Below are 12382 nucleotides of genomic sequence, written 5' to 3'. Positions count from 1 at the left end.
GTGGCGCAATTGGCTAGCGCGTTCGGCCGTTAACCGAAAGGCTGGAGGTTCGAGCCCACCCGGTGGTGGTGTGGCGCTTTTTTTTCTTTGGGCTGATAGCTATGAAGAAATGTTCTGACGGTGGTGAGAGCGGAGCACGACTGTCTCCGTGGCGCCATTGGCTAGCGCGATCGGCTGTTAACCAAAAGGTTGGAAGTTCAAGCCCACCCGGTGGTGGTGCGGCGTTTCTTTTTCTTTGGGCTGATAGCTCTGAAGAAATGTTCTGACGGTCGTGAGAGTGGAGCACGACTGTCTCCGTGTCGGAATTGGCTAGCGCGATCGGCTGTTAACCAAAAGGTTGGAAGTTCGAGCCCACCCGGTGGTGGTGCGGCGTTTCTTTTTCTTTAGGCTGATAGCTCTGAAGAAATGTTCTGACGTTGGTGAGAGTGGAGCACGACAGTCTCCGTGGCGCTATTGCCTAGCGCGTTCGGCCGTTAAACGAAAGGCTGGAGGTTCGAGCCCACCCGGTGGTGGTGCGGCGCTTTTGTTTCTTTGGGCTGATAGCTTTGAAGAAATGTTCTGACGGTGGTGAGAGTAGAGCACGACTTTCTCTGTGGCGCAATTGGCTAGCGCGATGGGCTGTAAACCGAAAGGTTGGAGGTTGGAGCCCACCCGGTGGTGGTGCGGCGCTTTTTTCTTCTTTGCGCTGATAGCTTTGAAGAAATGTTCTGACGGTGGTGAGAGTGCAGCAAAAATGTCTCCGTGAAGCAATTGGCTAGCGCGTTCGGCTGTTAACCGAAAGTTTGGAGATTCGAGCACTCCCGGTAGATGTGTGTTGCTTTTTTTCTTTGCGCTGATGGCTTTGGAGAAATGTTCAGATGGCGGTGAGAGTGCAGCACGAACTTCCAATCACAGGTAATGTTATTAGGTTCCTTCTGTTCAAAAAGAGTCTGACTGATAATACTCCTTACGACTTGTTTATGTTGTTGGGACTGTATTCATTATGGAAAAGTCGCACAATTGATAGACATGCCGAGCAACCATGGTCGACTATATCTGTCTTCCGAGAAGCAGCTGCTCAAGTGCGCAGTGTTGCCGACACTTTTGACCCTGTTCCGGAGTCACTTCTCCTTCTTGACGATTTTGCGTGTTTTCCGGACTTCTGGTGAAGTATGCTCTGTGTACATTACTGTTGATAATTTCATTCATTCAAGAAAAAAAAGTCTCCGTGGCGCAATATTCTAGCGCGATCGGCTGTTAATCGAAACGTTGGAGGTTCGAGCCCTCCCGGGAGTGGTGTGTCGCTTTTTTTTTCTTTGCGCCGATAGCTTTCAAGAAATGTTCTGACGGTGGTGAGAGTGGAGCACGACTGTCTCCGTAGCGCAATTGGCTAGCGCGTTCGTATGGTAATCGAAAGGTTGGAGGTTCCAGCCCTTCCGGGAGCAGTGTGTCGCTTTTTTTATTGCGCTGATAGCTTTGGAGAAATGTTCTGACGGCGGTGAAAGTGGAGCACGACTATCTCCGTTGCGCCATTGGCTAGCGCGATGGGCTGTTAACCGAAAGGTTGGAGTTTCGTGCCCACCCGTGGACGGTGTGTCGCTTTTTTTGCTTTGCGCTGATGGCGTTGAAGATATGTTCTGATGGTGGTGAGAGTGAAGCACGACTGTCTCCGTGGCGCAATTGGCTAGCGCGATCGGCTGTTAACCGAAAGGTTGGAGTTTCGAGCCCACCCGTGGATGGTGTGTCGCTTTTTTTGCTTTGCGCTGATGGCGTTGAAAATATGTTCTGATGGTGGTGAGAGTGAAGCACGACTGTCTTCGTGGCGCAATTGGCTAGCGCGATCGGCTGTTAACCAAAAGTTTGGAGGTTCGAGCCCACCCGGGGATGGTGCGGCGCTTTTTTTTCTTTGGGCTGATAGCTTTGAAGATATGTTTGATGGTGGTGAGAGTGGTGCAGGACTGTCTCCGTAGCGCAATTGGCTAGCGCGATTGGCTGTTAACCAAAAGGTTGGAGGTTTGAGCCCACCAGCGGACGGTGTGTCGCTTTTTTCTTTGCGCTGATAGCTTTGAAGATATGTTCTGATGGTGGTGAGAGCGGAGAACGACTGTCTCCGTGGCTGTCGCAATTGGCTAGCGCGTTCGGCTGTTGACCGAGAGGTTGGAGGTTCGAGCCTTCCCGGGAGTGGTGTGTTGCTTTTCTCTTTGCGCTGATAGCTTTGAAGATATGTTCTGATGGCGGTGAGAGTGGACCACGACTGTCTCCGCGGCGCAATTGGCTAGCGCGTTGGGCTGTTAACCGAAAGGTTGGAGGTTCGAGCCCACCCGGTTGTGGTGCTGCGCTTTTTTTCCTTTGGGCTGATAGCTCTGAGGAAATGTTCTGACGGTGGTGAAAGTGTAGCGCGACTGTCTCCGTGTCGCAATTGGCTAGCGCGATCGGCTTTTAACTGAAAGGTTGGAGGTTCGAGCCCTCCCGAGAGTGGTGTGTTGCTCTTTTTTCTTTGGGCTGATAGCTTTGAAGATATGTTCTGATGGTGGTGAGAGTATAGCAGGACTGTCTCCGTGGCGCATCTGGCTAGCGCGACCGGCTGTTAACCGAAAGGTTGGAGGTTCGAGCCCACCCGGTGGTGCTGCGGCGCTTTTTTTTCTGTGGGCTGATAGCTTTGAAGTTATGTTCTCATGGTGGTGAGAGTGGAAAAGGACTGTCTCCGTGGCGCAATTGGTTAGCGCAATCGGCTGTTAACCGAAAGGTTGGAGGTTCGTGCCCTCCCGGAAGTGGTGTGTTGCTTTTTTCTTTGCGCTGATAGCTTTAAAGTAATGTTCTGACAGTGGTGAGAATGGAGCACGACTGTCTCCGTGGCGCATTTGGCTAGCGCGTTCGGCTGTTAACCGAAAGTTTGGAGGTTCGAGCCCTCCCGGAAGCAGTGTGTCAGTTTTTTTATCTTTGCGCTGATAGCTTTGGAGAAATGTTTTCACGGTGGTGAGAGTTGCGCATGACTGTCTCCGCTGCGCAATTGGCTAGCGCGATCGGCTGTTAACCAAAAGGTTGGAGTTCCGAGCCCTCCCGGGAGTGGTGTGATGCTCTTTTCTTTGTGCTGATAGATTTGGAGAAATGTTCTAACGTTGGTGAGATTGGAGCACGACTGTCTCCGTGGCGCAATTGGCTAGCACGTTCGGTTGTTAACCGAAACTTTGGAGGTTCGAGCCCTCCCGGGAGTGGTGTGTTGCTCTTTCTTTGCGCTGATAGCTTTGAAGATATGTTCTGATGGTGGAGAGATGAGCACGACTGTCTCCGTGGCGCAATCGGCTAGCGTGAACGGCTGTTAACCGAAAGGTTGGAGGTTCGCGCCCACCCGGTGGTGGTGCGGCGCTTTTTTTTCTTTGGGCTGATAGTCTGAAATATGTTCTGACGGTGGTGAGAGAGGAGCACGACTGTCTCCGTGGCGCTATTGGCTAGCGCGATGGGCTGTTAACCGAAAGGTTGGAGTTTCGAGCCCACCCGGTGGTGGTGCGGCGCTTTTTTTCTTTTGGCCTGATAGCTCTGAAGAAATGTTCTGATGGTGTTGAGAGTGGAGCACGACTGTCTCTGTGGCGCAGTTGGCTAGCGCGATCGGCTGTTAACTGAAAGGTTGGAGGTTCGAGCCCTCCCGGGAGTGGTTTGTTGCTTTTTTTCTTTGGGCTGATAGCTTTGAAGATATGTTCTCAGGGTGGTGAGAGTGGAGCAGGGCTGTCTCCGTAGCGCAATTGGCTAGCGCGATCAGCTGTTAACTAAAAGGTTGGAGGTTCGAGCCCACCCGGTGGTGGTGCGGCGCTTCTTTGTCTTTGGGCTCATAGATTTGAAGATATGTTCTGATGGTGGTGAGAATGGAGCACGACTGTCTCCGTGGCGCATTTGGCTAGCGCGTTCGGCTGTTACCCGAAAGTTTGGAGCTTCGAGCCCTCCCGGAAGCAGTGTGTCACTTTTTTTTATCTTTGCGCTGATAGCTTTGGAGAAAGGTTTTCACGGTGGTGAGAGTTGCGCATGACTGTCTCCGCTGCGCAATTGGCTAGCGTGATCGGCTGTTAACCAAAAGGTTGGAGTTCCGAGCCCTCCCGGGAGTGGTGTGATGCTCTTTTCTTTTTGCTGATAGCTTTGGAGAAATGTTCTGACGTTGGTGAGATTGGAGCACGACTGTCTCCATGGCGCAATTGGCTACCACGTTCGGCTGTTAACCGAAAAATTGGAGTTTCGAGCCCTCCCGGGAGTGGTGTGTTGCTTTTTCTTTGCACTGATAGCTTTGAAGATATGTTCTGATGATGGTGAGAGTGGAGCACGACTGTCTCCGTGGCGCAATCGGCTAGCGTGATCGGCTGTTAACCTAAAGGTTGGAGGTTCGAGCCCACCCGGTGGAGCTGCGGCGCTTTTTTTTCTGTGGGCTGATAGCTTTGAAGTTATGTTCTCATGGTGGGGAGAGTGGAAAAGGACTGTCTTCGTGGCGCTATTGGCTAGCGCGATGGGCTGTTAACCGAAAGGTTGGAGGTTCGAGCCCACCCGTGGACGGTGTGTCGCTTTTTTTTCTTTGCACTGATAGCTTTGAAGATATGTTCTGATGGTGGTGAGAGTGGAGCACGACTGTCTCCGTGGCGCAATCGGCTAGCGTGATCGGCTGTTAACCTAAAGGTTGGAGGTTCGAGCCCACCCGGTGGAGCTGCGGCGCTTTTTTTTCTGTGGGCTGATAGCTTTGAAGTTATGTTCTCATGGTGGGGAGAGTGGAAAAGGACTGTCTTCGTGGCGCTATTGGCTAGCGCGATGGGCTGTTAACCGAAAGGTTGGAGGTTCGAGCCCACCCGTGGACGGTGTGTCGCTTTTTTTGCTTTGCGCTGATGGCGTTGAAGATATGTTCTGATGGTGGTGAGAGTGAAGCACGACTGTCTCCGTGGCGCAATTGGCTAGCGCGATCGGCTGTTAACCGAAAGGTTGGAGTTTCGAGTCCACCCGTGGACGGTGTGTCGCTTTTTTTTGCTTTGCGCTGATGTCGTTGAAGATATGTTCTGATGGTGGTGAGAGTGAAGCACGACTGTCTCCGTATCGCAATTGGCTAGCGCGTTCGGCTATTAACCGAAGGTTTGGAGGTTCGAGCCCTCTCGGAAGCAGTGTGTCACTTTTTTTATCTTTGCGCTGATAGCTTTGGAGAAATGTTTTCACGGTGGTGAGAGTTGCGCATGACTGTCTCCGCTGCGCAATTGGCTAGCGCAATCGGCTGTTAACCAAAAGGTTGGAGTTCCGAGCCCTCCCGGGAGTGGTGTGATGCTCTTTTCTTTGTGCTGATAGCTTTGGAGAAATGTTCTGACGTTGGTGAGATTGGAGCACGACTGTCTCCGTGGCGCAATTGGCTTCCACGTTCGGCTGTTAACCGAAAATTTGGAGGTTCGAGCCCTCCCGGGAGTGGTGTGTTGCTTTTTCTTTGCACTGATAGCTTTGAAGATATGTTCTGATGGTGGTGAGAGTGGAGCACGACTGTCTCCGTGGCGCAATCGGCTAGCGTGATCGGCTTTTAACCGAAAGGTTGGAGTTTCGAGCCCACCCGGTGGTGCTGCGGCGCTTTTTTTTCTGTGGGCTGATAGCTTTGAAGTTATGTTCTCATGGTGGTGAGAGTGGAAAAGGACTGTCTCCGTGGCGCTATTGGCTAGCGCGATGGGCTGTTAACCGAAAGGTTGGAGGTTAGAGCCCACCCGTGGACGGTGTATCGCTTTTTTTGCTTTGCGCTGATGGCGTTGAAAATATGTTCTGATGGTGGTGAGAGTGAAGCACGACTGTCTCCGTGGCGCAATTGGCTAGCGCGATCGGCTGTTAACCGAAAGGTTGGAGTTTCGAGTCCACCCGTGGACGGTGTGTCGCTTTTTTTGCTTTGCGCTGATGGCGTTGAAGATATGTTCTGATGGTGGTGAGAGTGAAGCACGACTGTCTCCGTGGCGCAATTGGCTAGTGCGATCGGCTGTTAACCGAAAGTTTGGAGGTTCGAGCCCACCCGGTGGTGGTGCGGCGCTTTTTTTTTCTTTGGGCTGATAGCTTTGAAGATATGTTTGATGGTGGTGAGAGTGGTGCAGGACTGTCTCCGTAGCGCAATTGGCTAGCGCGATTGGCTGTTAACCAAAAGGTTGGAGGTTTGAGCCCACCAGGGGACGGTGTGTCGCTTTTTTCTTTGCGCTGATAGCTTTGAAGATATGTTCTGATGGTGGTGAGAGCGGAGAACGACTGTCTCCGTGGCTGTCGCAATTGGCTAGCGCGTTGGGCTGTTAACCGAAAGGTTGGAGGTTCGCGCCCACCCGGTTGTGGTGCTGCGCTTTTATTCCTTTGGGCTGATAGCTCTGAGGAAATGTTCTGACGGTGGTGAAAGTGTAGCGCGACTGTCTCCGTGTCGCAATTGGCTAGCGCGATCGGCTTTTAACCGAAAGGTTGGAGGTTCGAGCCCTCCCGAGAGTGGTGTGTTGCTCTTTTTTCTTTGGGCTGATAGCTTTGAAGATATGTTCTGATGGTGGTGAGAGTAGAGCAGGACTGTCTCCATGGCGCAACTGGCTAGCGCGACCGGCTGTTAACCGAAAGGTTAGAGGTTCGAGCCCACCCGGTCGTGCTGCGGCGCTTTTTTTTCTTTGGGCTGATAGCTTTGAAGTTATGTTCTCATGGTGGTGAGAGTGGAAAAGGACTGTCTCCGTGGCGCAATTCGCTAGCGCAATCGGCTGTTAACCGAAAGGTTGGAGGTTCGAGCCCTCCCGGGAGTAGTGTGTTGCTTTTTCTTTGCGCTGATAGCTTTGAAGATATGTTCTGATGGTGGTGAGAGTGGAGCACGACTGTCTCTGTGGCGCAATCGGCTAGCGTGATCGGCTGTTAACCGAAAGGTTGGAGGTTCGAGCCCACCCGGTGGTGCTGCGGCGCTTTTTTTTCTGTGGGCTGATAGCTTTGAAGTATGTTCTCATGGTGGGGAGAGTGGAAAAGGACTGTCTTCGTGGCGCTATTGGCTAGCGCGATGGGCTGTTAACCGAAAGGTTGGAGGTTCGAGCCCACCCGTGGACGGTGTGTCGCTTTTTTTGCTTTGCGCTGATGGCGTTGAAGATATGTTCTGATGGTGGTGAGAGTGAAGCACGACTGTCTCCGTGGCGCAATTGGCTAGCGCGATCGGCTGTTAACCGAAAGGTTGGAGTTTCGAGTCCACCCGTGGACGGTGTGTCGCTTTTTTTGCTTTGCGCTGATGGCGTTGAAGATATGTTCTGATGGTGGTGAGAGTGAAGCACGACTGTCTCCGTGGCGCAATTGGCTAGCGCGTTCGGCTGTTAACCGAAAGTTTGGAGGTTCGAGCCCTCTCGGAAGCAGTGTGTCACTTTTTTTATATTTGCGCTGATAACTTTGGAGAAACGTTTTCACGGTGGTGAGAGTTGCGCATGACTGTCTCCGCTGCGCAATTGGCTAGCGCGATCGGCTGTTAACCAAAAGGTTGGAGTTCCGAGCCCTCCCGGGAGTGGTGTGATGCTCTTTTCTTTGTGCTGATAGCTTTGGAGAAATGTTCTGACGTTAGTGAGATTGGAGCCCGACTGTCTCCGTGGCGCAATTGGCTACCACGTTCGGCTTTTAACCGAAAATTTGGAGGTTCGAGCCCTCCCGGGAGTGGTGTGTTGCTTTTTCTATGCACTGATAGCTTTGAAGATATGTTCTGATGGTGGTGAGAGTGGAGCACGACTGTCTCCGTGGCGCAATCGGCTAGCGTGATCGGCTGTTAACCGAAAGGTTGGAGGTTCGAGCCCACCCGGTGGTGCTGCGGCGCTTTTTTTTTCTGTGGGCTGATAGCTTTGAAGTTATGTTCTCATGGTGGTGAGAGTGGAAAAGGACTGTCTCCGTGGCGCTATTGGCTAGCGCGATGGGCTGTTAACCGAAAGGTTGGAGGTTAGAGCCCACCCGTGGACGGTGTATCGCTTTTTTTGCTTTGCGCTGATGGCGTTGAAAATATGTTCTGATGGTGGTGAGAGTGAAGCACGACTGTCTCCGTGTCGCAATTGGCTAGCGCGATCGGCTGTTAACCGAAAGTTTGGAGGTTCGAGCCCACCCGGGGGTGGTGCGGCGCTTTTTTTTCTTTGGGCTGATAGCTTTGAAGATATGTTTGATGGTGGTGAGAGTGGTGCAGGACTGTCTCCGTAGCGCAATTGGCTAGCGCGATCGGCTGTTGACCGAGAGGTTGGAGGTTCAAGCCCTCCCGGGAGTGGTGTGTTGCTTTTTTCTTTGCGCTGATAGCTTTGAAGGTATGTTCTGATGGTTGTGAGAGTGGACCACGACTCACGACTGTCTCCGTGGCGCAATTGGCTAGCGCGTTGGGCTGTTAACCGAAAGGTTGGAGGTTCGCGCCCACCCGGTTGTGGTGCTGCGCTTTTTTTCCTTTGGGCTGATAGCTCTGAGGAAATGTTCTGACGGTGGTGAAAGTGTAGCGCGACTGTCTCCGTGTCGCAATTGGCTAGCGCGATCGGCTTATAACCGAAAGGTTGGAGGTTCGAGCCCTCCCGAGAGTGGTGTGTTGCTCTTTTTTCTTTGGGCTGATAGCTTTGAAGATATGTTCTGATGGTGATGAGAGTAGAGCAGGACTGTCTCCATGGCGCAACTGGCTAGCGCGACCGGCTGTTAACCGAAAGGTTAGAGGTTCGAGCCCACCCGGTCGTGCTGCGGCGCTTTTTTTTCTTTGGGCTGATAGCTTTGAAGTTATGTTCTCATGGTGGGGAGAGTGGAAAAGGACTGTCTCCGTGGCGCAATTCGCTAGCGCAATCGGCTGTTAACCGAAAGGTTGGAGGTTCGAGCCCTCCCGGGAGTGGTGTGTTGCTTTTTCTTTGCGCTGATAGCTTTGAAGATATGTTCTGATGGTGGTGAGAGTGGAGCACGACTGTCTCCGTGGCGCAATCGGCTAGCGTGATCGGCTGTTAACCGAAAGGTTGGAGGTTCGAGCCCACCCGGTGGTGCTGCGGCGCTTTTTTTTCTGTGGGCTGATAGCTTTGAAGTATGTCCTCATGGTGGGGAGAGTGGAAAAGGACTGTCTTCGTGGCGCTATTGGCTAGCGCGATGGGCTGTTAACCGAAAGGTTGGAGGTTCGAGCCCACCCGTGGACGGTGTGTCGCTTTTTTTGCTTTGCGCTGATGGCGTTGAAGATATGTTCTGATGGTGGTGAGAGTGAAGCACGACTGTCTCCGTGGCGCAATTGGCTAGCGCGATCGGCTGTTAACCGAAAGTTTGGAGTTTCGAGTCCACCCGTGGACGGTGTGTCGCTTTTTTTGCTTTGCGCTGATGGCGTTGAAGATATGTTCTGATGGTGGTGAGAGTGAAGCACGACTGTCTCCGTGGCGCAATTGGCTAGCGCGTTCGGCTGTTAACCGAAAGTTTGGAGGTTCGAGCCCTCTCGGAAGCAGTGTGTCACTTTTTTTATCTTTGCGCTGATAGCTTTGGAGAAATGTTTTCACGGTGGTGAGAGTTGCGCATGACTGTCTCCGCTGCGCAATTGGCTAGCGCGATCGGCTGTTAACCAAAAGGTTGGAGTTCCGAGCCCTCCCGGGAGTGGTGTGATGCTCTTTTCTTTGTGCTGATAGCTTTGGAGAAATGTTCTGACGTTGGTGAGATTGGAGCACGACTGTCTCCGTGGCGCAATTGGCTACCACGTTCGGCTGTTAACCGAAAATTTGGAGGTTCGAGCCCTCCCGGGAGTGGTGTGTTGCTTTTTCTTTGCACTGATAGCTTTGAAGATATGTTCTGATGGTGGTGAGAGTGGAGCACGACTGTCTCCGTGGCGCAATCGGCTAGCGTGATCGGCTGTTAACCGAAAGGTTGGAGGTTCGAGCCCACCCGTTGGTGCTGCGGCGCTTTTTTTTCTGTGGGCTGATAGCTTTGAAGTTATGTTCTCATGGTGGTGAGAGTGGAAAAGGACTGTCTCCGTGGCGCTATTGGCTAGCGCGATGGGCTGTTAACCGAAAGGTTGGAGGTTAGAGCCCACCCGTGGACGGTGTATCGCTTTTTTTGCTTTGTGCTGATGGCGTTGAAAATATGTTCTGATGGTGGTGAGAGTGAAGCACGACTGTCTCCGTGGCGCAATTGGCTAGCGCGATCGGCTGTTAACCGAAAGGTTGGAGTTTCGAGTCCACCCGTGGACGGTGTGTCGCTTTTTTTGCTTTGTGCTGATGGCGTTGAAGATATGTTCTGATGGTGGTGAGAGTGAAGCACGACTGTCTCCGTGGAGCAATTGGCTAGTGCGATCGGCTGTTAACCGAAAGTTTGGAGGTTCGAGCCCACCCGGGGGTGGTGCGGCGCTTTTTTTTCTTTGGGCTGATAGCTTTGAAGATATGTTTGATGGTGGTGAGAGTGGTGCAGGACTGTCTCCGTAGCGCAATTGGCTAGCGCGATCGGCTGTTGACCGAGAGGTTGGAGGTTCAAGCCCTCCCGGGAGTGGTGTGTTGCTTTTATCTTTGCGCTGATAACTTTGAAGGTATGTTCTGATGGTTGTGAGAGTGGACCACGACTCACGACTGTCTCCGTGGCGCAATTGGCTAGCGCGTTGGGCTGTTAACCGAAAGGTTGGAGGTTCGCGCCCACCCGGTTGTGGTGGTGCGCTTTTTTTCCTTTGGGCTGATAGCTCTGAGGAAATGTTCTGACGGTGGTGAAAGTGTAACGCGACTGTCTCCGTGTCGCAATTGGCTAGCGCGATCGGCTTTTAACCGAAAGGTTGGAGGTTCGAGCCCTCCCGAGAGTGGTGTGTTGCTCTTTTTTCTTTTGGCTGATAGCTTTGAAGATATGTTCTGATGGTGGTGAGAGTAGAGCAGGACTGTCTCCATGGCGCAACTGGCTAGCGCGACCGGCTGTTAACCGAAAGGTTAGAGGTTCGAGCCCACCCGGTCGTGCTGCGGCACTTTTTTTTCTTTGGGCTGATAGCTTTAAAGTTATGTTCTCATGGTGGTGAGAGTGGAAAAGGACTGTCTCCGTGGCGCAATTCGCTAGCGCAATCGGCTGTTAACCGAAAGGTTGGAGGTTCGTGCCCTCCCGGAAGTGGTGTGTTGCTTTTTTCTTTGCGCTGATAGCTTTAAAGTTATGTTCTGACAGTGGTGAGAATGGAGCACGACTGTCTCCGTGGCGCATTTGGCTAGCGCGTTCGGCTGTTAACCGAAAGTTTGGAGGTTCGAGCCCTCCCGGAAGCAGTGTGTCAGTTTTTTTATCTTTGCGCTTATAGCTTTGGAGAAATGTTTTCACGGTGGTGAGAGTTGCGCATGACTGTCTCCGCTGCGCAATTGGCTAGCGCGATCGGCTGTTAACCAAAAGGTTGGAGTTCCGAGCCCTCCCGGGAGTGGTATGATGTTCTTTTCTTTGTGCTGATAGATTTGGAGAAATGTTCTGACGTTGGTGAGATTGGAGCACGACTGTCTCCGTGGCGCAATTGGCTAGCACGTTCGGCTGTTAACCGAAATTTTGGAGGTTCGAGCCCTCCCGGGAGTAGTGTGTTGCTCTTTCTTTGCGCTGATAGCTTTGAAGATATGTTCTGATGGTGGTGAGAGTGGAGCACGACTGTATCCGTGGTGCAATCGGCTAGCGTGAACGGCTGTTAACAGAAATGTTGAGGTTCGCGCCCACCCGGTGGTGGTGCGGCGCTTTTTTTTCTTTGGGCTGATAGTCTGAAGAAATGTTCTGACGGTGGTGAGAGAGGAGCACGACTGTCTCCGTGGCGCTATTGGCTAGCGCGATGGGCTGTTAACCGAAAGGTTGAAGGTTCGAGCCCACCCGGTGGTGGTGCGGCGCTTTTTTTCTTTTGGCCTGATAGCTCTGAAGAAATGTTCTGATCGTGTTGAGAGTGGAGCACGACTGTCTCTGTGGCGCAATTGGCTAGCGCGATCGGCTGTTAACTGAAAGGTTGGAGGTTCGAGCCCTCCAGGGAGTGGTTTGTTGCTTTTTTTCTTTGGGCTGATAGCTTTGAAGATATGTTCTCAGGGTGGTGAGAGTGGAGCAGGACTGTCTCCGTGGCGCAATTGGCTAGCGCGATCAGCTGTTAACCAAAAGGTTGGAGGTTCGAGCCCACCCGGTGGTGGTGCAGCGCTTTTTTTTCTTTGGGCTCATAGATTTCAAGATATGTTCTGATGGTGGTAAGAATGGAGCACGACTGTCTCCGTGGCGCATTTGGCTAGCGCGTTCGGCTGTTAACCGAAAGTTTGGAGGTTCGAGCTATCCCGGAAGCAGTGTGTCACTTTTTTTATCTTTGCGCTGATAGCTTTGGAGAAATGTTTTCACGGTGGTGAGAGTTGCGCTTGACTGTCTCCGCTGCGCACTTGGCTAGCGCGATCGGCTGTTAACCAAAAGGTTGGAGTTCCGAGCCCTCCCGGGAGTGGTGTGATGCTCTTTCTTTGTGCTGATAGCTTTGAAGAAA

General features: G+C 52.3%; 6 non-coding genes across 6 annotated transcripts; all 6 read left to right on the top strand.

The window, feature by feature from the left end:
• The first annotated feature begins 2825 nt into the window (after window positions 1–2825).
• Window positions 2826–2899, top strand: TRNAN-GUU (transfer RNA asparagine (anticodon GUU)). The gene has a single exon. It is a non-coding gene; the product is annotated as a tRNA-Asn (tRNA).
• A 4349-nt stretch (window positions 2900–7248) lies between these two features.
• TRNAN-GUU (transfer RNA asparagine (anticodon GUU)) lies at window positions 7249–7322 on the top strand. The gene has a single exon. It is a non-coding gene; the product is annotated as a tRNA-Asn (tRNA).
• Window positions 7323–8129: 807 nt separating this feature from the next.
• On the top strand, window positions 8130–8206 carry TRNAN-GUU (transfer RNA asparagine (anticodon GUU)). Its single transcript has one exon. It is a non-coding gene; the product is annotated as a tRNA-Asn (tRNA).
• A 1111-nt stretch (window positions 8207–9317) lies between these two features.
• Window positions 9318–9391, top strand: TRNAN-GUU (transfer RNA asparagine (anticodon GUU)). Its single transcript has one exon. It is a non-coding gene; the product is annotated as a tRNA-Asn (tRNA).
• A 954-nt stretch (window positions 9392–10345) lies between these two features.
• Window positions 10346–10422, top strand: TRNAN-GUU (transfer RNA asparagine (anticodon GUU)). The gene has a single exon. It is a non-coding gene; the product is annotated as a tRNA-Asn (tRNA).
• A 669-nt stretch (window positions 10423–11091) lies between these two features.
• TRNAN-GUU (transfer RNA asparagine (anticodon GUU)) lies at window positions 11092–11165 on the top strand. The gene has a single exon. It is a non-coding gene; the product is annotated as a tRNA-Asn (tRNA).
• Window positions 11166–12382: the final 1217 nt, after the last annotated feature.

The sequence above is a fragment of the Rhipicephalus microplus genome, unplaced genomic scaffold (assembly GCF_043290135.1).
Source record: "Rhipicephalus microplus isolate Deutch F79 unplaced genomic scaffold, USDA_Rmic scaffold_26, whole genome shotgun sequence".
In the NCBI taxonomy this organism is placed as follows: domain Eukaryota; kingdom Metazoa; phylum Arthropoda; class Arachnida; order Ixodida; family Ixodidae; genus Rhipicephalus; species Rhipicephalus microplus.
Note: the sequence above shows the minus strand (reverse complement) of the source record. Positions and strands in the feature narration are given on the sequence as shown.